At 38.6% G+C, this 24,909-nt stretch overlaps 1 long non-coding RNA gene across 1 annotated transcript in view; it reads right to left on the bottom strand.

Moving 5' to 3' along the window:
• Positions 1–24,239: 24,239 nt before the first annotated feature.
• The window catches only part of LOC127529655 (uncharacterized), a 27,960-nt gene continuing 27,290 nt past the window's right edge, over positions 24,240–24,909 (bottom strand). The window contains exon 2 of the long non-coding RNA XR_007936271.1: positions 24,240–24,499. This is a non-coding gene — a long non-coding RNA (uncharacterized LOC127529655). The remainder of the gene's footprint in view (positions 24,500–24,909) is intronic.

Genomic DNA, 24,909 nt, shown 5'->3' with positions numbered 1-24,909 from the left:
GAGTCTTATTGGGTAAGTCTCTATAAGCTTAGCACAACTGGATTTGGGCAGTTTGTTCCATTGTGCTTGGTAAATCCTCTCAAGCTCTATGTATACAAAATACATGTACAGTATACAGAATTAACATTCCACAGCAAGTGTTACTCACATTTGATCTTAAAAGAAGTCACAATAATTCTTCACTTTTTAATTACAGGGGGTCCTTGGGTTACGACACAGTTCCGTTCCTACAACAGTGATGTAACCCGAATTTTGGTGTCAGTCGAAACACACCCTAGTCTAAGTCACTTACCTATCTTAACACATTTACAAATTCATAATTTAGAACATAAAAACACAACTAAGACACAGAAAAATGAAAAGGACATAAATATACTATACTGTACACCGTACTGTAGTAACAGTATAAATGAGTGTACAAAAAATCCTTACCTTTATTCCTTCTCACGTCTCAATTTTTTAAAGTTTTTATGGGAGTGAGTGTTGTAAACTTGAAATGTCGTATGTCAAGACATTGTAACCCGAGGACCCCCTGTAATGTTTTTTTAAATAAATTAAAAGAAGAAAATACTTGAGAAAAACTCTTTTCTAATACATTTTATTAACCATTTTTCTAGTAATTGACCTTGGATGATTCCTTTTCTGGAGAAGATTAATTCCTATGAATACATATAAGACTGACATTCACTCACATATGCAGTATGCTTTGTTTATATTTCTAAACCCACAGAATAAGCATGTGTCAAAAAACTTCTTACTTCTTATGTTCAGCCTTCATCTGACAATTTTAGAGGATAATTTACCAGTTATAGTATTTGAAAGGTTTGTCTTATTGATTTAGTTGTGACAAATTTTGTCATTTGGTAGTTGAATTGAAGAGGTGGCTCAAAGAAAGTGGATTTCACCCAAAGGCTTTCAAACATGCGTATAAAATAATATTTCTCATCAGTTGCAATTTACTATTGATGTCTTACAGAAAATAGGACTAGTGCATAGTTTAAAATATGATATCGGTCCTAACAGTATCACTGACATACAGTAAGCTCTGATCACTGCTCTTCTAATGATGGCAGTTTCTGTGAATACATACCTCCTAGTGATAGAAACAATTTTGAACAAATTTTTTGTTGACTTCAATTTTTAAGCTTATTTACACTAAAATAGGTATGCTGATTCTGAAAGTGCAGTTAGTTTTCTTCTATCACGTCAGGTTTTTTCTCTACCGCTTATATTAGTGCGGTTACTGTAGCGTGGATTTGTATACGCTATTCATTTACACGCAAGACAGTGTGGTCAGAGGTTGTGCGCTGCTCTACGTAGTGGATAAGCAAAATCTATTTTTCTACTTACACACGTATTTCCTTTCTTTCAGATCATGTCTGGCTCTGCTGTTTCTCGTCGTAAGTGCCTAAACAACCCTGATTCATTTTGTTATATCTGTGGCAGTTTCACCATTCCCAGTCAAAGGGCGAATATCAGCACATTTGTAGAGCAAGCCTATTTGGCATATTTCAGAGTTAAACTTGGTGATAAAGATAAGTCTTGGGCCTCTCATAAGGTGTCAAACAGTGTGTTGAGGGTTTACGGATGTGGACAAAGGGAACACGTGATAAGATGCCATTTGGTATACCTATGGTTTGGTGAGAGCCAGGAGATCATTTCAGTGACTGTTACTTTGTATAGTGAAAACTTCAGGATATAACAAGAAAAATAAATGTAACATAGAGTATCCTAGTCTACCTTCGGCTATACGCCCAGTGGCTCATTCAGATGAAGTCCCAGTGCCGGTTTTCGTTACACTACCCTCTCTTGAAGAACTGGATTATGGTAATGAACTAGGTGACAACAATGATGAAAAGTTTGAAATTGAAGAGGACTCTGTTCGTAAGGGGTTTGATCAGCATGAGTTGAGTGATTTGGTATGTGATTTGGGACTATCGAAGAAGGCTTCAGAACTCCTAGCATCAAGACTGCGTGAGAAAAACTTATTTGAAAAAGGAACGAAGGTATCGTACTTTCGAACCAGAGAAATTGCATTTCTGCAGTACTTTAGAACTGACAGTGGCTTTGTATATTCCCATAACATACCTGGTTTAATGGAGGAATTGGGAATTCCAATCTATAACTGAATGGCGACTATTCATCGATAGCTCAAAGCGGAGCTTAAAGTGTGTCCTCCTTCACAATGGCAATATATTTGGGTCAGTCCCAATTGGCCATTCAGTTTCTCTGTGTGAAGAATATCCAGAAATAAAGACAGTCATTGAGTTGTTGCAATATCACCAACACAATTGGGTCATCTGTGTTGACCTTAAAATGGTATGCTTCCTTCTTGGTCAGCAACGTGGATACACCAAGTATCCCTGTTATCTGTGCATGTGGGACAACAGAGTTTGTGAGAGGCATTGGGTGGAAATCAACTGGCCTCCAAGATCTGCCCTAAAACCAGGTGATCCAAACATTCTACATGAGCCACTTATTGATAGAAAAAATATTATATTCCCACCTCTGCACATGAAACTGGGTCTGATGAAGCAGTTTGTTAAAGCTTTGACAAATGAAGAAGAGTGTTTCAAGTACCACATTTTGGCATTTCCTAGCCTGTCATTTGAAAAAATAAAGGCCGGTGTGTTTGATTGTCCACAGATTCGGCAGCTCATCAAAGATGAACATTTCATCAAGACAATGTCAGAAGTCGAAAAGAATGCTTGGTTATCATTCAAAGCCATTGTCAAGGACTTTCTTGGAAACACACGAGCAAATAATTACACAGAAATTGTCCAGAAACTCTTGGAGAGCTACAAAATGCTTGGTTGCAATATGAGCATCAAGGAACATTTTCTGCATAGCCATCTTTAAAACTTGGTGCTGTCAGTGATGAGCAAGGTGAACGATTCCACCAAGATTTGAAGGTCATGGAAGGATGGTATCAGGGTAGATTACATATGATGGCTAACTATTGTTGGAGCATCTGGCGGGATTGTCCTAACACTGAACACCCCAGGAAAAGCTATAAGTGTAAATTTTTACCTTAACTGCTTACCCAATTAATTTTCAAATGTTTTACTGTAAAAAAAATGTCATAGAGTAACAATAAATCTTTTGTATGAACAAAAGAAATTTAAATAAACAGTACATTCAAGTTATTATTTCATTATTTTTTCATTGTATGTAAAATTTGTATGTTTTTTGACAAAAATGGAGGGTACCGTGTATTGTAAAAACTGGATGTGATAGCAAAAAACTGGGGTCATTTCTGGATTCACCACCCAAAAATTATTAAAAAAACAAGTGTAAGATCTAACTCAACAAAAAATGCGTTCCCCAGTGAAATATATTAATAATTAATATCATCAAATCAAGTTTTACAGTAATTGTAGTTCAAAAATTAAGCCAAACTATCATTTACAGATACCTTGAAAATAATGAATCTGTAATCAATTTAAAGATATCTGTAAATATTTACAGGCATCTCTAAATGATCATTTGGGTTGCCATACCAAAACTGAGGTTGGCATCTTTGTGGATTATCTTTTACATTTGCAAACATATTCATCCAGTTACTGTAGGTGTCTCACACTCATGAGCACAAAGGTCTTACTGAAAAATCAATCATTGGTTCCTCTTATTGCTAGACATTGCAATGAGTCCACAAATAAGATCTCACAGCTCCAATTCACTGCTCTTCAAATTAGCAGTCTGTGGTGAAACTGCATCTCTAACAGAAGGCCTATTTGATTTTGGTGCATAACACTGTTGCTCCAAATGGAATCAATGGATTTAGCTTTATCTTTTGATGTGAAACTGGAGGTTTTGAAACCAGCAGTTGGTCATATCCGTTGTTGCACTTTTATGTTTTGCTCGCTGGGTCAGTATCATTGATGGGGGTTTGATGTCATTGTTGTGTTTTGTTTTTTTGTAATGAGTACTAGCTTTTCTGCCTAAACCATTTTTTTCTGCCTGAAACATTTCTTGGTTTGCTTTGTTAAGTTTTGATTGTAAAGATACTATATGTCTTTCCATAACTTCTCTCGCCCATTTTAACAACCATTAGGTGTGTGTGTGTGTGTGTGTGTGTGTTTAGTAATTAGAATATTGATACATTTAATGTTCTTAAACATGGATTGCCTTTTTTAGATTTTTCAATTATTTTTTTTAATATTTGGTTACTGTAAGATTATATTGGTTGAGTCTATTAGTAAAAAGCAGAACTTCCATTTATTTAATAGAAAACACATATCAGTTTACCTGATGTACCCCATATACAGTTTTCATTTGTTTTCATTTGTTTAGCTATGTTTTCAGCTCTTGAAACCTTGCGAAAAGAATGCTGCTTGCAGAATTTTGATGGAAATTCTACATTTACTACAAAGAACTATACATCATAACTTACAAAACAATGGTATAGTTATGTTGGGCTGAATTTGACCTAAAACATGAAATGTTGTGTTAAGTGAGCTAGAAAGTATTTTAAAACACAACAAGGCAGCACCTGTATACACATTTTTGGTCATGTGACACGTGCTAAAGCAATGAAGCAAAGGTTTGCGGGGCCGATATTTTCATTTTGATGACACTATAGTCTGAACACAAACCAGAATGACTAAACAGGAAGAAAAAATTAAAAAGAAAGGAAACTTCTGACTTGGCAGTCCCAGTCACAGTGAGGTATTATGCAGGTGTATTGCTGTTGGTAGAAAGGAGCCCCCATAGAATTTCTTGACACATTCGTTGTCTGAAAGTACTCAGTGTTAGTGTGTCATGAAGAGGATGTGCAGCATTGTTCATAATGAGTCTTAATTTTATTTTAATTCTCTCCTTTGACCTTCGGGGGGTCCAGAGTGTGTCCCATAGCTGAGTCTGCCTGTTAAATCAGCTTGTTGATTTGGTGGGCCTCTTTTGAAGTGATATTACCAGCCCAGCACACCACAGCACAGAATATCACACTGGCCATCACAGAGTTATAGAAGATACAATTGGATGTCAATAATTACATTAAAGAAATGCAGTCTGCTAAGGAAAATGAGCCGGCTCTGCCCTTTCTTATATAGTTCCTCTGTGTTCTGAGACCAGTCCAATCTGTCATTGATGTGGACCCCCCATGTACTTGTAGGAGTGCACCTCCTTTACATCCACTCCTTGAATAGTGACCAAGTGCTGAGACTCTTTGGTGCGATGAAAGCCAATAACCAGTTCCTTGGTTTTGCTGGTGAGGTGCAGACAATCCTCTTTGAACCAAGAACCAAAGTTGTCCACCTGACTCCTGTACTCTGTCTCATCCCTCTTATCAATAAACCCCATAACAGCAGAATCATTGGAGAATTTCTGCAAGCTGATATGGTGTTATATTTACAGTCTGAGGGGTACAGAGTAAAGAGAGAAGGAGGCAGTAGAGCTTTTAGAAATGGCAGGATGTGTCCATCTAAGTATAGGACACTACCTCTTCCCAAAGCATATATACTGTATACTGTAAAGTTCATGAAATTAAAATAAGAAAAAAGTGTTATTAGTCAACATAGCAAACCCGGCATATTTATTGAGACTAAAGAGAACATATGTGACAATATGACAAAAACATTACCTCTCTGTGCCAAATTATGTTTTTCAGGCTGGTATGGTATTTTCACATTTGTCTCGGTGAATTCAAAATAATTGTTATAGAAGAATAACAATTGCCAACATTTCTGAGACTTATTCAAAAAAAGGATCAAAAATAAAATTAATGTGAATTGAAAATTTTTTTTCAAATGATTCAAGCAGTATGTTTTTCTAACAATACTGAATTCTGGTGCTGTGTATTATTTTCCTGCACAACTGTAACTCATAGAAAAGGCAAATATGTGCTTTCAAGCAGGGGTATTTAAGGTCACTTTATAGCGATGGCATTTTTTCATGAATAAAATAAAAAAGTGTTTGCTGAAATGCAATTATATACACAGTACTTTTGCTGAAACAAAAATTTGTCATGCTAAAGGCCACAAACTTTTTGTTTTATATGTCTTTCACTCAGTACCACAATACCAAGCAGGCTGTGAGTCCTCCAGTATGAAGTGTTTTTTTGTCCCCTACTGCCCTCTAGTGACCGTGAAAGGATGAGAATATTTCAGCGTGCAGCATTAATTTAGTCATTTACCACTGCAATAACTGTAATGATGACTTAATTCATTATAGACAGTTGCACATTATAAAAAATAATCAGGACAGTGACAAACAATATACGTTTTCTTTTCATATTTTAAAGTATGATGTACAGAAGCAACTATGTATTATTTTACATTTTTATTTTGTTGTATCATTATGTAAAAACTTCAGAAATGTTATTTCTTTATAAAGGGACATTGCTGTTGTGAAACTTTAATTTAAACATTAATTGAATCTCTTAAATTATACAAATTAGTTATTTTAAAGTAATTTTTTTTTGCTCAAAATGTAGCAGATATTTTTAAATAAATTGCAAGCCGTTTTGTGAAACAGCTTAATTCATTACCCTGGTAGCATTGCAAGAGAAGAAGTAATAATCCTAATCCAAGATACATTCATTGTGTAATGTATGGCTCAGTTCTTTGAGGTGTAGGATGAGCTTGATGTTCTGGATTGTACCTATGCAAACGAGGAAAATATGAAAAATCCATACATACAATATCCAAGAGAAACACTAAAGATCACACTATCAAAAATAAACAATTTACCTACAAAATTAAAATAAACACAGAAAAGTGAAATTGCTGAAACAGTCATTTGTGAAATAATTAAATAACTGCACTAAGCAGACCTTTTAAACAATTTGCATTGCCTGACTTTCTTTGTATCTCTTCACTGTGCTCGTCATTGATATTTTATTTTAATATTTAATTTTCTTCACTTTGTTTTTCATTAGACTTGACTTTGAATGTGTACAATTCTGAACATGCACTTAAGTTTTTGACTATAATATTTAAACTTAGGTGGCATGGTGGTAGCACTGTTGCCATACAACAAGGAGATCTGGGTTCACATCACAGGTCCTCCCTGCATTGAGACTGCATGTTCTCCCCATGTCCACATTGGCTTCTTCTGGATGCTTAGATTTCCACTCACAGTCCAAAGACATGCAAGTTAGAAGGACTGTCAATGCCAAAGTGGCCCTAGTGTGTTTGCCCTGTGATGAACTGGTGCCCTGTCCAGGTGTTGTTCTGCCTTGTGCCCAATGGCTGGTGTCCCACAACACAGATCTGCAAATATGGGTTAGGAAATGTTATGAATATTGAAGATTAGAGGAATTAAGTATCAAATCAATCTGTTTTTTGGACAGATTGACTTATGTACTCATTTAGAGTGAATTAGAAAGCTTTTCACCTGCTGTGTTTTGCCCTGGATGGGGAGTGCTGCCACAGGAGCCCCTTCTATCACACATTCTGTCCCATTACAAAAAAGCTGATATTTAGTTTTTGGGTTAACTATTATTCAACAAAGAAATGTGAAAAATGAAAAAATATTAACCTAATTCATAGCTAATCTTATTACCTTCCCTAAAGAATGTAGTGTTATGTATTGTGCTGAGAGAGAATGATTTAAAACTGTCTTAAAGTGACACTTTACAAGATTGCTGCTTCAAAATGTATTAGTTTATTTGTCCTTGTTCGATACAATAAGAAGTCAACATAGTGTTCCAAAATTCTGATGCCAGCAAAACAGTATATTTTATATATATGAATTTAATAATTCATTAAGTTCCAATTTAAAATTTAAATAAATTGATAAAATTAAATAATGGACTATACAAAATATACTTGCATATTTTTGGAACTGCTAAATCATTAAAGACTCATTTAAGGGTAGCTATCAAGTCTGCCCATTTGGGAAAATCTTAAGTGTGAAATCCAACATAGGTCAGAAACGAACAGACAAGGAATCAACATGGAGACAGAATCAAACTCAAGATCAAATAGCATTCCCAGATGTAGACCAAAATGAAAGCCTTAGGCCAAGGTATCTAATGTCCAGTCTGCGAGCTGCTTGTTCTCTATCAGTCTTTCAAATGAAAGGGGCCAACCTTGAAATAAACTAATCCTCCCTGCCAAAAAAAAAAATCCCCAAACAAACTTAAAAAACAAAAATTCAATAACTGTGAGAGCAAAAATATTACCAAAATGGAGGAAGACAAGACACCCTTAACTTTCTCTTCTATATACTGTATATATACACAGTGCTGTTTACATTTAATATGCATTGAATTTCACCAACCAAATCTGCTTGTGTAGATTAGGATTCTCGTGTTGCCATCCATTCGTTGAAACTGCACCTATCCATCCATCCATCCATTTTCCAACCAGATGAATCCAAACACAGGGTCACGGGGGTCTGCTGGAGCCAATCCCAGCCAACACAGGGCGCAAGGCAGGAACCAATCCCGGGCAGGGTACCAGCCCACCACAGGACAATCCTAGAATCGCCAGTCCACCTAACCTGCATGTCTTTGGACTGTGGGAGGAAACCGGAGCAAACCCACGCAGAGAACATGCAAACTCCACACAGGGAGGACCCGGGAAGCAAACCCGGGTCTCCTTACTGCGAGGCAGCAGCGCTACCACTGCGCCACCGTGCCACCCGAAACTGCACCTAGACAAAATGAATTATCAGAAATGAATGAGCAGGAGGACAGACTTTACAGAGAAAGTTGAAATTTAACAGAACTTCATTGGAAAAAGGTGATCCCTCATAAGGACTTAGGCTAGAAACAAGTTTAAAAAGGTTTTAAAATAAAAAGAAAAATGAGAAAAATATATTTTGGAAATGGTAATCAGACCTTTACCAAATTAATACTGTGACTGGAGTGTTTTAATTAAAAAGCGTTAATCCTGGTCATTCCCAACTTTTATTTAAAGTTGGTCTAGTTAGATACTTCATTTCTTCTGTCTTTCCACTGAGTGAAAATCAATTTTGTAAAACACTTATGTCACAGAGTGCTTTTTCATCCAGATCAGAGGCATTACTTGTGTGTAATTAAAAAGAGTGAGAAAAATATTGTGTACTCCTTTTGTACCAAATAAAGTGTAGCAGACAATAGGACTTTGAGTTAGCATATTAAAATGGAAACAACTTTAATTGATCAATAACGTGACAAATAAGAAATAGAAAATATCTTGCATAAATCCACATAACATTAGTAGCAATTGAGTTATGGATTTTGCAGTAGTACAGATCATTAAAAAGTATAAAACCGCACATTAAGCAGTCAGCCTGCAGATCTACATATTTCTGTAACACATGATGGGATACTTGCACTATCAATGACATTTCACATTTCTTAGACCAGGTTTGGTTAAATCTGCCACTTTGTGGTTTAGAACATGGCAACAAATCAAATTAATTTTAATTGCTTTCATTTTCGTTTGGCTAATCAAGTACTACCATCTCTAACCCTTAAAATGACTGATTCAAATGTATTTTTTAATTTCAGGATATAGAAAAGATGCCAACACAAGCAGGAATGCACAAAATGAATGCATGCAAACTTAATGAGAGGGGTCCGGCTGCAAACTGCAAATATGGCCTTCCACAACCTCTGCCTTTCACAGTCTCCACAGAAGGAGAAGGTGAAGAAAAGCTGTGCATTTTTTCGAGCTCGAAAAAGAAAAGGAACTGCAAACTTTTTCCAGCATGAAGTTATTGGCACAATGGCACAACAGAATCATACGGAGCCCCTGAGGGGAAATGGTGTAATTTTTTTTTCTGGTACGAACCAGATAGTAACAAGTGCGCACCAGATACTTTTAACCGCACAGTAACTGAAAAGAGGCTACCTATAAATAATTTCTGATGCATATTAGTTATGTTTTATAGTTGCACTTAGGAAAAACCCATCTAGCGCCTTCAATATCAGACAAAAATCTTCATTCTTCACATGCAAACCATTTTTTTTTTATATTTTGTGTGCATCCATCGGTAGCCATGAAGCTGACCTGAGCTTTGCAATTGTTGCTGTATATCCCCAATGTTGCTATAGACCTTACGACGAAATAGGCCTTTCGACTTCAATATATGTTTTAAATGCCTTTCAGTGATAATGTATCCATGACAAACTGCAAGAACAAATGCTATGTCTTTGTGTTTAAGATCAAGCTGAAAGTATACTTCTATAAAGTCTCCAATTTCCATCCATACATCCATCCATCCATCCTCTTCTGCTTATCCAAGATCGGGTCGCGGGAGCAGCAGCTTGAGCAGAGATGCCCAGACTTCCCTCTCCCCGGCCTCTTCTACAAGCTCTTCTGGAGTAATCCAGAGGTGTTCCCAGGCCAGCCGAGAGACATAGTCCTTCCAGTGTGTCCTGGGTCTTCCCGGGGCCTCCTCCTGATTAGACGTGCCCAGAACACCTCACCAGGGAGGCGTCCAGGAGGCATCCTGATCAGATGCCCGAGCTTTAAGGGAAAGCCTAGACACCCTGCAGAGGAAACTCATTTCAGCCGCTTGTATTCACGATCTCGTTCTTTCGGTCATTACCCACAGCTCATGACCATAGGTGAGGGTAGGAATGTAGATCAACTGGTAAATTGAGAGCTTTGCCTTACGGCTCAGATCCTTTTTCACCACGACAGACCGATGCAGAGCCCACATCACTGCGGATGCCGCACCAATCCGCCTGTCAATCTCCCGCTCCAATCTTCCCTCACTCGTGAACAAGACCCCGAGATACTTGAACTCCTCCACTTGGGGAAGGATCTCGCTCCCAACCCTGAGAGGGTACTCCACCCTTTTCCGGCTGAGGACCATGGTCTCGGATTTGGAGGTGCTGATTCCCATCCCAGCCGCTTCACACTCGACTGTGAACCGATCCATAGAGAGCTGAAGATCACGGCCTGATGAAGCAAACAGGACAACATCATCTGCAAAAAGCAGTGACCCAATCCTGAGACCCCCTCAATGCCCTAGCTGCACCAAGAAATTCTGTCCATAAAAGTTATGAACAGAATTGGTGACAAAGGGCAGCCCTCGCGGAGTCCAACTCTCACCAGAAACGGGTTTGACTTACTGCCAGCAATGCAGATCAAGCTCTGACACCGGTTGTACAGGGACCGAACAGCCCTTATCAGGAGGTCCGGTACCCCATACTCTCGGAGTACCCCCCACAGGATTCCCCGAGGGGCACTGTCGAACGCCTTTTCCAAGTCCACAAAACACATGCAGACTGGTTGTGCAAACTCCCATGCACCCTCCAGGACCCTGCCAAGGATGTAGAGCTAGTCCACTGTTCTACGACTAGGACGAAAACCACACTGTTCCTCCTGAATCTGAGGTTCGACTATTTGACGGACCCTCCTCTCCAGGACCCCCGAATAGACTTTTCCAGGGAGGCTGAGAAGTGTGATCCCTCTGCAGTTGGAATACACCCTCCGGTCCCCTTTCTTAAAGAAGGGGACCACCACCCCGGTCTGCGAATCCAGAGGCACTGTCCCTGATGTCCATGCGATGTTGCAGAGGCATGTCAACCAAGACAGTCCTACAACATCCAGAGCCTTGAGGAACTCTGGGTGTATCTCTTCCACCCCCGGGGCCCTGCCACCAAGGAGTTTTTTGACCACCTCGGTGACCTCAGTCCCAGAGATTGGAGAGCCCACCTCCAAGTCTCCAGGCTCTACTTCCTCATTGAAAGGCATGTTAGTGGGATTGAGGAGGTCTTTCGAGGTACTCCCCCCACCGACCAACAACGTCCCGAGTTGAGTTCAGCAGCGCACCATCCCCACTATACACAGTGTTGACACTGCACCGCTTTCCCCTCCTGAGATGCTGGATGGTGGACCAGAATCTCCTCGAAGCTGTCCGGAAGTCATTCTCCATGGCCTCCCCAAACTCCTCCCACGCCCGAGTTTTTGCCTCAGCAACCACCGAAGCCGCATTCCACTTGGCCTGCCGGTACCTATTAGCTGCCTCCGAAGTCCCACAGGACAAAAGGGACCTGTAGGACTCCTTCTTCAGCTTGATGGCATCCCTCACCACTGGTGTCCACCAACGGGTTCAGGGATTGCCGCCATGACAGGCACCGACCACCTTACAGCCACAGCTCCAGTCAGCCGCCTCAACAATAGAGGCACAGAACATGGCCCATTCGGACTCAATGTCCCCCACCTCCCTCGGGACGTAGTCAAAGTTGTTCCAGGGGTGGGAGTTGAAGCTACTTCTGACAGGGGACTCTGCCAGACGTTCCCAGCAGACCCTCACAATACTTTTGGGCCTACCAGGCCTGACCGGCATCCTCCCCCACCATCGAAGCCAACTCACCACCAGGTGGTGATCAGTTGACAGTTCCACCCCTCCCTTCACCCGAGTGTCTAAGACATGTGGCTGCAAGTCCGATGACACAATCACAAAGTCGATCATCGAACTGAGGCCTAGGGTGTCCTGGTGCCAGGTGCACATATGGACACCCCTATGCTTGAACATGGTGTTCGTTATGGACAATCCGTGACGAGCACAGAACTCCAATAATAAAACACTGCTTGGGTTCAGATCAGTGGGGGGGGGGGGGGGGGGGGGGGGAGGAATTCCTCCCAATCACGCCCTTCCAGGTCTCACTGTCATTGCCCACATGAGCATTGAAGTCTCCCAGTAGAATGAGGGAGTCCCCAGAAGGTGTGCCCTCTAACACCCCCTCCAGGGACTCCAAAAAGAGTGGGTACTCCAGACTGCTGTTCGGCGCATACGCACAAACAGTTAGGACCCGTTCCCCCACCTGAAAGTGGAGGGAGGCTACCCTCTCGTCTACTGGGGTGAACCCCAATGAACAGGCTCCAAGTCGGGGGGGCATTAAGTATGCCCACACCCACTCGGCACCTCTCACCAGGGGCAACTCCAGAGTGGTAGAGAGTCCAGCCCCTCTCAAGGAGATTGGCTTCTGTAGCCGAGGATCGGACCGCCAAGGTACCCGCCTTCGGCCACCACCCAACTCACACTGCACCCAACCTCCTTGGCCCCTCCTACAGGTGGTGAGCTTATGGGAAGGGGGACCCACGTTGCCTTTTCGGGCTGTGCCCGGCTGAGCCCCATGGGTGCAGGCCCGGCCACCAGGCGCTCTCCATCGAGCCCCACCTCCAAGCCTGGCTCCAGATGGGGGCCCCGGTGACCCACATCCGGGTGAAGGAAAACACTGTCCAACGTTTTTATTCTCAATGGTAGGTTTTCTGAACCTCTCTTTGTCTCGTCCCTCACATAGAACCAATTTGCATTGGGTGACCCTACCAGGGGCATAAAGCCCCGACAACAGAACTCCTAGGATCATTGGGAATCGCAAACCCCTCCACCACGATAAGGTGGCAGCTCGAGAAGGAGTCTCCAATTTCCATTTTTCCTAAGTGCAACTATGAAACAGAACTAATATGCATCAGAAATTATAATAATAATAATAATACATTTTATTTATATAGCGCCTTTCCCATGCTCAAGGCACTTACAGAATATAATAAAGAACGGCAGAATATACAGTATATAGCATTGTACAAACCAGATAAATAAATAAAGAAGATTAAGACAGTAAATTCTGAAAAAAAAAAACAGACAACATAATTGATGGTCTAGCACACACATACAGGTTACATTGGCATCTTGACAGAGATGTAAACTGAGAGAAAGGTAATAAAGTCAAATAGAGCTAAAAGCCTTCCTGAACAGATGAGTTTTGAGTTGTTTTTTAAAGGAATTCATGGAGTCAGCTGACCTGATTAATTTTGGTAGGTCATTCCAGAGTCTGGGCGCTATACAGCTGAAGGCCCTATCACCCATGGAGTGTAGATTAGTGAGGGGCACAACAAGATTACCAGAATCAGAGGACCTTAGTGGGCGGGCAGGCACATAGTGATGGAGGAGGTCACTGATGTAGTTTGGTGCGAGGTTATTTAAAGCTTTGTAGGTTATTAGTAAGATTTTATATTCGATTCTGTAGGACACAGGGAGCCAGTGAAGACGGAGCAGGATGGGTGTGATGTGCTCGCTGCTGCTGGTTCGAGTAAGGACTCTTGCAGCTGAGTTTTGAATAAGCTGGAGCTGTGATATAAGATTAGAAGGGGCACCTGCCAGTAGGGAATTACAATAATCGATGCGGGATGTGATAAAAGCATGGACAAGTTTCTCAGCATTAGAGAAGGACAGGAAGGAGCGAACACGGGATATGTTACGGAGGTGAAAGTAAGAAAGTTTCTTAATGTGATTTATGTGGGTGGAATAAGTGAGGGAGGAATCAAAAATGACACCAAGATTTTTTACAGTAGAGGCAGGTCTGATGAGATCACTGCCAAGATGGACTGGGAAGGAGCTCATTTTATTATGTATAGGTATGGATCCCCTTTTCAGTTACTGTGCGGTTGAAAGTATCTAGTGCTTACTTGTTACTATCGGGTGCACACTTGTTACTATCTGGTGCACACTTGTTACTATCTGGTGCTCACTTGAAAACTATCTGGTGTGCACCAGAAAAATCCTCAGAAAAAAAAATTACACAATGTCAACTCGGGGGCTCTGTAGGAATCAAGTATGGACTCATAGAATAAAAAAAATAACTCAGTATACTGAAGGAGGCTTTAGAGCCATTAAACAAAACTGATTAGATGTATGATTATAAGTGTTTTGTGTTTATCGTCATCACTAACATTGCTGGATATCTTATTTTTAAACATATCTTTTTATTTAATTAATATTAATACTGTTTAATATTCATGATTTATTATTTCATTTTGTCACACACGCACGATTAGGGGGCAGCCAAAGGGCCCAAAAGAGTGTGTCAGAACAACAGATAAGAGGTTGGAACAGAGTACTAACACTTTTTCTCTTCTTTAGACAGACCAAAGGAAGAATAAAAAATCATACTCACCACAATTACGTGACAATAAACCATTTCTAGCTTCCCATGATGACTCCACTTCCAGTTCCTTCTCCAGAAGACATCATTTCCGGTCCCATTCCAATGACTTCACCTCCGTCCTCCTCTGATGACATCACTTTCGGCTCCAATTGAAAACGTCACATTCTGCCAACTCATTTCCACCTCCTCCGCATTGCATATCCTGTCATTTCTACATAAACGTCCCGTGATGAAAAACTCTGGGTGTTACTTATATGTTTGTACACATCTTGACTATTGTATCAGGCCTTTACGAGTACTCTACCAGCAACAATAGTATATGGGGAATTCCCCCAAACCTTGATTTTTCGTGCTGTGTTTTATTTTTTCACAATTTATTTTAACTTTTTAACTTATTTATATGAAGTTATCTAACATATGTACAATGTTGGTTATCTTATTTAACGTGATTTTTCTGGACTTGGAGAGTTAAGCTAGTTATATACATAAAAGCATGATAGCACTTTCTGTCAAATTAGTGTTACATATTATTTTTGTCTTAATTTTCACAGCCCTATATATGCAGAGAATATAAAAACAGCATTGATAAAATATCAAACAAGTACAAGTTCTGTCTTTGTGATAAGCAGGGAGACTACAACATCATGCGGCCTTACCATGAATCCCACGTTGTAAAGCGTTCAGGTAATCATGCCAGTAGTGTAGGCATGTGTATTTTATTAAATAAATGAATGATGCTAGGCTATTTTACTTGCAAACCTTACTGATTGTTAAAGTTCTGAACAAAAACTTTTTAAATAAAGTTTCAGAAACTGAGCTAATCCTATATTTTTCATTGTTTGACAGGTTTTACGATCTACAGATGTAACACAGGCTGTATCACAAGTGGCCATTGTTGCTTTTGTTTAAAAGTCATTATCAAAAGACTTGGCTTTTTAAATCACAAAAATGTCAAAAGACAGTTATGCCCATGCCTGCTGTAGAGACTGTTCCTGCCATGCCTGTCAGTGAGACCGTCCCCTCCATATCCACAATCCATGCCCGTTCCTCTGCAGATGTCACTAGTTCTACAGGACCACCAATTCTACAACATACAAAAGAGAAGAAGACACTTTGTTTCTTTTACAGTTTGAGGTTGTACAAAAAAAAATCATAAGTTACATATTAAAAAGACAATGTTCTTCAATAAACATTGAGATAAATGAATATAGCAGGCTTCTTTCAGTTTGTATTGATCCCAGCAATGGCATTTTTGCAGTGGTGCTGTACCTAGATATCCCATTGATATTAAAAATACACATGACAAGCTAAAATGTGCTAAACATATTGTGACCTGCAATTTTGAGAATTACAAATGAGCATCAGAATTTTATCAAAGGAGTGGGTTCATGGGTTTTGAATGATGCCATTTGAGACATGTGGCCTTCTCTCCAGTTATCCAAATGTCAGAGAGAAAGTTTTCACTAGAATTATACAAGCAAAATGGTTTGGTAAGGAGAAAAGGAAAACATGCTTACACTGTAAACAGCTGGCAGAAACACAGCAGGCACCATTAGGTGAAGAGATTTCTCTAGGAAAAGAAAAGTCACATATCTATATATCAGTGTTTGAACCACATATGCCATTCAGGTCTCATTTAGTAAGGGTGATTGTCCATTATAACAAAAAATTGAATATCTGGCACTGTGCCCCTTGCAATTCAGTATCTTCCTGTATACACAATGTTACATCTAAATGACATTTATTTCAAACACACACTGAACAATTTAAAAAAGTCAAGACCACAGGCAATGTTGAGGCATTGTGAAACAGAAGGTGTAATCATAAGCAGCCACATTTCACTCCTCCAGACCTGCTTCATATCAGCTAGTCAGTTTATGGCCTTCCTGCAGGGGGTGGCTTATCGGCTCATGCAATCTCTGAATACAGTCACCCTTGCCAAACAAGTTACAACCCAGCGGCCATAAATTACGCATTTTTACAGCAAGGAAGATTGTAAAGTATGAAAGCGGGCGGGACGGTGGCGCAGTGGGTAGCACTGCTGCCTCGCAGTTAGGAGACCCAGGTTCGATTCCCTGGTCCTCCCTGCATGGAGTTTGCATGTTCTCCCCGTGTCTGTGTGGGTTTCCTCTGGGTGCTCCGGTTTCCTCCTACAGTCCAAAGACATGCAGGTTAGGTGCATTGGTGATTCTAAATTGTGCTTGGTGTGTGGGTGTGTGTGTGTGCGCTCTGTGGTGGGCTGGCGCCCTGCCTGGGGTTTGTTTCCTGTGTTGGCTGAGATTGGCTCCAGCAGACCGCCGTGACCCTGTAGTTAGGATATAGCTGGTTGGATAATGGATGAATGGAAGTATGAAAACATAGAGAGAAAGCTGTATGATGTTATTATTCCCTAAACTACTGCTTCAGATTGCCATGAGAAAGTTTTATTAACATTAACATCTGCGGTTTAACCTGCAAAATGCATGGAATAAAGGATGGATTACCACTTACTATTCAATTTGATAAACTCTGCCTGCCTATTGCATAAAAGGCATTGAAGGCCAATCACCTGCACCATGTGCAGGTTTTTCTTTGATTCATTTGTTGTTGCGTGGTTGTGCCCAAGAGATTTTTGTGTTCAAATGAAGCATAAAGTTTTGTTCTGGTGAAGGTTTTATTTCAGCATGGTGTTAAGTTCAAAGAAATTGGTTCTTGTTCCATTATTTTAGATACCTATGTCATTTTAAAAAGTTCTTTATATGGATTTACTTTCTCTTTTGGTCTGTTTCAGACTGTACATTAGTAATATATCAGCTTAAAATTTCCATGACTTTTAATATGAGGAAGACCTACACTGTCCATGTAAAATTGCCTTAAACTTATGAACTTATTTTTCATGCAGGAGAATTGTTCAACCTGTGTCTCCTGGTCAATGGAAATCATAATCAGGCTTTGGCATTGTAAATGACATAATTACCTCTTTTTTTTCTTTGATACCTAATAACAGTCTATATCACTATTTATTTTTCTTTGTTTCATTTTTGACTCTTTGCATTAGGGCCTCCTGAGTCCATGGAATTTTCATTTTGACGGTATGACCATTTCATATTCTAAGAAGATATTTATTGTGTATGTATATATTTAATGTTGTGTTTAGGTTTCCAAATTATCATTTGCTGGTTTCCCTATAGAATGCACTGTACATCGTCCTTGAGGCCCCCTTTGGTTTTATCAAGATATGTTTCAACTTCAGTCATCTCTTCTTTCTTTGTAGCATTTGTGGTAGGAGAATAATATTTGGTTGTGGGGTCCAGCTTTTAGCACCTGGTACAATCTGTGTTTGGTATTGGTTTGATTATGTTTATTTCATTTATTTTTCTTACTTTTACCATACTGTTACTAGTGGTTTTGATGTTCCAGAAATGCCTTCTCTTAAAATCCATCCATCCATTATCCAACCTGCTATATCCTAACACAGGGCCAGGGGGTCTGCTGGAGCCAATCCCAGCCAACACAGGGCGCAAGGCAGGAAACAAACCCCGGGCAGGGTGTCAGCCCACCGCAGTCTCATATCTGAAATACATATTTATAATGGTTTGCATAAATGTTGTTGCACCATTAAACCTTTTAAACATCACATTGTGCCCCTCTCCTCTTTTGAATGACATGCCAGCTTTGAGGAAGTGCTGGTGTTGCTTGAGAACTCCAGCCCCAATGGGTAAATCAATATAAATTTCCTTTTTTAACTTTTGTCCAGTTCTGTGATAGTGTGACAATTTTGTTTAGCGTAATGCTTTTTTTTTTTTAAATTGCTGAAGGAAATACTTGCATTGGACTGAGCAAGCAAATGCCCTTCTGAGTGATGGCCAAGAACCTAATAAAATAATAGATATGTAGGTAGGTAAGAAATGATGCACAGGCTGGACAGAGTGATTTTTTAGTGCAAGTCATTTTGGTTCATTTTTTTTTTTGTTGTTCTTAGGTAAATATTACATTTTTCTGTTTTTAGGTTTAGACTCTAATGAGCCATTAATGAAAAGACAGAGGATGAGTAAAAACTTGCAGTACATGTGAATTTAAAAATTGTATAGCTATTACATAACTCTGACCTCATTCATGTTTCAACTCTTTACTTTTTGAAGAAACATCAGCCTCATTTCTCTAACTGCATCCAGGGCAGGGCATGGATGAGCAAATATGAACACATAATTTTATACGTTCCTTAAGAAAGATGAATTTCATTTTGTGGATGCTGGCTTTAGATGCTTTCATATAGAGAATACATATATGAAACAGACACATACTGTTTATCACTAACTAGTGGAAGTCTAATCCTAAAAGCATAGTAGAGATGAACATTTTATCTTTTCTGACACAGAAATACATCTCATAAAGTTTGTTTTTTTTTGTTAAAATATTCTAGCAACACAAAATCCTTCAGCCTGTCTGTGTTGGGGGGCAAGTCTCACTCCCTTTATTGCTATCAATAGAGAAACACACCATAGAGGAGGCCCTTCACAAATTTGATATCTTACCTTAACTTCCAGAAAAGGAGGAGAGGGAATATGTCTTTAGACCTTATACATTACTTTTTTGCATATAGAAGACATGCATCTGTTTTTAGATAACATGAACAGTAAAAGAAAAAATACTCTATTTTGTGAGAAAATGTAACATAAACATCCTCCATTATTCTGGTTCAAGCTATATACCTAATTGTACATTTTTCATATTATATCACTATTTTGTAATAAATGTTGCAAAGCAAATTAATCTAAGCAATTAATTGTCTCAGATCTGAATTTCTTAGCGCTATGCATTAAAATAATCTATATATATAAAAATGGAATGGGTGGGTCGTCGGGTGGGCCTTTTTTTCATTCCGTCGTTTTTTCGACGTTTTGAAAATGTAGAATGATTATTTGATTTTTTTGTTTTTATTTGATCGTGTCTATGTAGCCGCCGTCGTATAAAGTATCGCTAAAATCGTCATTTATCGTAATTTATTTTTGACGTAATAACGTCGCCGTCGTCGAGGTCAGTGATACCACTGCAAAAAATCTGCTTACGGTTGAAAGACACGCCCTACTCACTGGACAGTTAAAAACACCAATCAAACTAACGATGACATCAAGTATTACCCAATCAAAAGTAGGAAAGGAGGCATCTTCATAAAATGCGTGTGGGATGATTTGCATGAGACGCTGCTTTAAAAAAAAAATTATAAAAAAAATACGGGATAAATCCCGTCCAGTATTGATTCAAAACAGGACGCGCAATTTCATTCTCAAACGCGGCACGATTCCGTATTTTAAAGGACGGGTGGCAACCCTACAGTGCCAGGTAACCACCCATACAATCACATTGTGATTCAGACTAGGAATGCAATGAATGTAATTACCCCGATCTACATACAAGGCGAAAGTCTTGCAACATTCAAAGATGATGGTTTGGGATAAGTACACCATACAACATAAAAGAGCTTATGAAGCCTTGAACCGAAAAAAGCAACATCTCAGAGATCGTAAAAAAAAAATAGGAGCTAATGTCGTTTTACTCGCTGTAGATTTTAGTCAAACATTACCAGTTATTTCACGAGGGAGACCAGCACATCAACTCAACGCGTGTTTAAAATCCATGCTTCTCCCACGCTCGGTTATATGTCCCGTGTTCTCGGGTAGGTGCACCAAAAAATGTATACATTTAAGCATGTAATGGGCAAACAAAAAATGAGGTATACCCGAAGGCACAGCAGTAGTACTTAATGTAACTTTACTTCTTAAATGTTAATGTTTTACTGTTTAATAATTTATACGCTTCTTATATGTTGTTCAAATTCTTTTATCAAAATACCACTGACAGCGCAATGCACGATAACATCGAGTGAATACACCATACGCATCCGCCCACGGCTGCCCTGCTGTGCGCAGATAGGACTTGATTGTACAATAAAATAAAATAAAGATAAAAAGACTAAAACAATCATCACCCATAAAGCGGATAGTAGACGTGACGTACTATATGTGTACCACATTTCAAGTGTATAGGTGCAACGGTTTGCGAGCTACAGGTCATTTAAAATCCTGGACAGACACACAAATTGCCACGGTAGCAAATTACAGAAGAAGATTTTACTGTTTAATAATTTATATTTATATGAAATGTGCTTCTTATATATACTTCATATTCTCATATGATAATGATGTTTATATTGATTTCTGTGTTATTAAAACTGCATGTATGTGTGTATATGTATATATATATATATATACGAGCTGTATATACCCGGCGTTGCCCGGGGCAGAAGTAACCTAATCGGTCAAACACATATATACCAAAGTAAACCTAATCGGTTAAACAGCTTCATATATACAGAAGCGAACCTAATCGGACAAACAGCTAATCTATATACATAAGCAAACCTAATTGGTCAAACAGTTACATAAATACAAAAGCAAACCTAATCGATGAAACAGCTTCATATATACAGAAGCGAACCTAATTGGTCAAACAGTTATGCATGTGCAGAATAATTTTACAAAGATTATGCGTGTTAACAATCATTAAAAAGAAAAGATTGAGGAACTCTTCTTCTATATGTGATGAAGCTGGATGAAGCTGACTTGACGAAGACGTAGGTGGCATAGATTGGTTTTTCTAAAACAGAAGAAAAAAATGAGTATCTATTATTATTTTAAATTAGAATGAAAATGAGAACCTTGATTAGAGATAGATTATCCGTATTAAAATATGTGCATGAATAAACTTTTGGTAACTCTCTAGCAAAAGTTTATTCATACAAATTGGCATGGGATGGCTTTGTGAAAAAGTAAAAATTAGATAAAAAATAAATTGAGAATGCGTACTTCGATTTGACTGAGATTATCTGTAATGATGAAAAAAAAGTTTACTGTTTTTTTTTCCATACGGGAAGGATGTAAAACCTTACATAGGCACCCTTCAGCCCGTACTGAAGGGTACTGTCAGATTCTTACTGACTAAAAAACCACCCTTTTTATTCCACAGCTACCCCAAAAACCACTATTAGGCATTACTTTGGGGGTGGCAGTAGTTTAGTTATGAAACAGCTGGGTCCTGAAAAAAATCTGTCTTATTAGTGGCTTCATCACATATAGAAGAACAGTTCCTCAATCTTTTCTTTTTAATGATTGTTAACACGCATAATGTTTGTAAAATCATTCTGCACATTCATAACTGTTTGACCAATTAGGTTCGCTTCTGTATATATGAAGCTGTTTAACCGATTAGGTTTACTTTGGTATATATGTAAGTGTTTGACCGATTAGGTTACTTCTGCCCCGGGCAACGCCGGGTATATACAGCTTGTGTTATATATTTCACTAATTGAAAGTATTTTTTCTGTTTATCAGATTTGTAAGTATTTCATCTATCCAAACCAAAACATTTTAAAAGCTAAGTTTAAAATCTGAATCAATATGTTCAGTAGTTAAGACACAATATTTAAGCCACAAAAAATGTAAATGAGTTGAATTCCAAAATAAATAAAAGACGGTGTGCAGAAGTAAGGTACACACAGAGGACTTTCAATATTGGAAATTTTTTAATTTCTTTTCAAAAGCATGTGATAATATATATGAAGCAATTTAAAAGTGATTTGCCTCATTCTATTCATAAATAAATATTTATAAAGTAGGGTCCCAATCTTTTGCCTAGTTTAAACAATTACATTTCAGTATGTGTTATACCTGTATGACCTTACAGGACAAATACATCTTGAATCTTGATTACTCCAAAAGGGTATCGTGCAAGCATCATAAACACTATGTTTTTGAAACAGAGTCCAAATAAATGTAAATATATACTCTTTTTTCTTATATTTGTGTATACTAAAAGGAAGAACCCTAAACAAAACTTTGCAACCATTTTTAGTCATCATGAATTCTTTAGGGGTTACCTAGAGACCAATGGTATAAAAAACACAGAATAATTTAATATGAGTCTTCATGTATGGAACACCTTACTCACTAAAATGATATAATTTTGAAACCATCATACATTTTTCTGTAATACACCTCTGTTGCTCATGTAAAATTCACAGGGAGAACAACTATGCTTTTAAATTAAAAACCAGGAAAACTCTTGGAAGTTTGATAACTTCACTTGAATTTTGTCGTTATAATTGCTGAGGAGAACAAATTTAAGAAAACACAATTCAAGAAAGAAAATGGAGGGTGAAGCTCTACATGGAAGCTGGATCATTTCAAAAGTTGCTCAATACAAATAATTTTAAAAGTTTGTTTACTCATTTTTCAAAATAATGAATTCATTAACAAAACTTTCCCTTTTATTGAAAAGGATTGATTACATCTTGCCTGAAGAAGAGGCCTGAGTTGCCTCGAAAGCTTGCATATTGTAATCTTTTTAGTTAGCCAATAAAAGGTGTCATTTTGCTTGACTTTTCACTACATTGAAAAGGATCCAAAGTTAATGTATAAATACATTCAAGTGTTTCGAAAAGAGTTTTATTAGCACAATCACATTTATATTTAGCAGTGTTTCTTTAGTCTAAAATAATATGCAGAATCGTATCTTCTTTCTTCCAACTATCATATAAAGGCTCCATCAACTTTTCTTTTAAAAACTAAATATAATTTCTTTTAATGAGTATTTAATTCTAACCTGTCAGTATATACATAGTATACTCATAACCACATACAAATACACACACACACATATATATATGTATATATTGTGACAAATAGAGGCACTGTCGACCCCTTGAACCCTCAGACCAGACGTCAGACACCAGATAAAAGTCCAATAATAATATTTATTTGAACAAATACGTGCACAAAGCACCCTTCTCTTCACACTACTCATAAACTACACAATAACTAATCAATAATCAATCCTCCACTCCCAGACGCGTTGCCACACTTCCACCCAGCTCAGCTCAACACTCTGGTCTCTCACAGTCCTTTATATGGTCCGTGACCCGGAAACGTTTCTCTCTCTGTGTCCATGTTTCTGTGAACACTTCCGGGTCAGATAAAAGCTCCTTTTCTTCAACCCAGAAGTGTGTCATTCGCTCTGTCGCCGTGACTAAGACGCACTTCCGGGTTATAGGTGAAACAAAAGTCTCTGGGCCTTCCTGCAGCGTCCCCTGAAGGTTCCCATGGTATCCAGCAGGGCTATGATGAAAAACTCCACTGTCCATGATGCCCTGCTGGAACTCGGGGCACCTCTATGTTGCAGGCAGGGCTCCACCTGGCGGCTTGGGGGTATTGGCCAGATATTCCACAATATATATATATATAAATATATATAGTACACACACAGATAAAAGGTTGGGGAAATTCCCCGTATAATATAGGTTGGTCCGAGTAACCTATCCAGACTGATACCATGGTCAAAGTTGTAAGAATCAGTCATTTGACAATGAAACAAGGCTTGATGGGACTTTTATGGAAGTATGGCAGGAAGTGAAGGAGGAAATGACATTGAAGATGGGTGACGGAGATGACGGCATAATCAATAGCCAGAAATGAGGTTATCGGAAATGGGCCGGAAGTGAAGTCATCATGTTGGGGCAGAAGTAACACCAGTTGAAAGAAACCTGGAAGTGGAGTTGTCTCTGAGAGCCGGAATGGATGTTACCCTGGTGGACCTCCAAAAGGTGAGGTCCTTTAGTCCTCTGTTTCTCTGCTGAATAAGGGAGAAAGGCATTAGAACTTTGTTTTAAATCCCAATCTTTTGTTCTTTCGCACTCTTTGGCTGCCCCCTATTAGCGTGTGTGTGACAATATATATATATATATATTAGCAAAATACCCGCGCTTCGCAGCAGAGAAGTAGTGTGTTAAAGAGGTTATGAAAAAGTAAAGGAAACATTTTAAAAATAACGTAACATGATTGTCAATGTAATTGTGTTGTCATTGTTATGAATGTTGCTGTCATATATATATATATATATATACATACATATACACATATATTATATATATATATATATTATATAGATATATATATATATACACATATATTATATATATATATATATATACACATATTATATATATATATATATATATATATACATATATATATATATATGTG

This window comes from Erpetoichthys calabaricus, chromosome 11 (assembly GCF_900747795.2).
Source record: "Erpetoichthys calabaricus chromosome 11, fErpCal1.3, whole genome shotgun sequence".
Classification (NCBI taxonomy): domain Eukaryota; kingdom Metazoa; phylum Chordata; class Cladistia; order Polypteriformes; family Polypteridae; genus Erpetoichthys; species Erpetoichthys calabaricus.
Note: the sequence above shows the minus strand (reverse complement) of the source record. Positions and strands in the feature narration are given on the sequence as shown.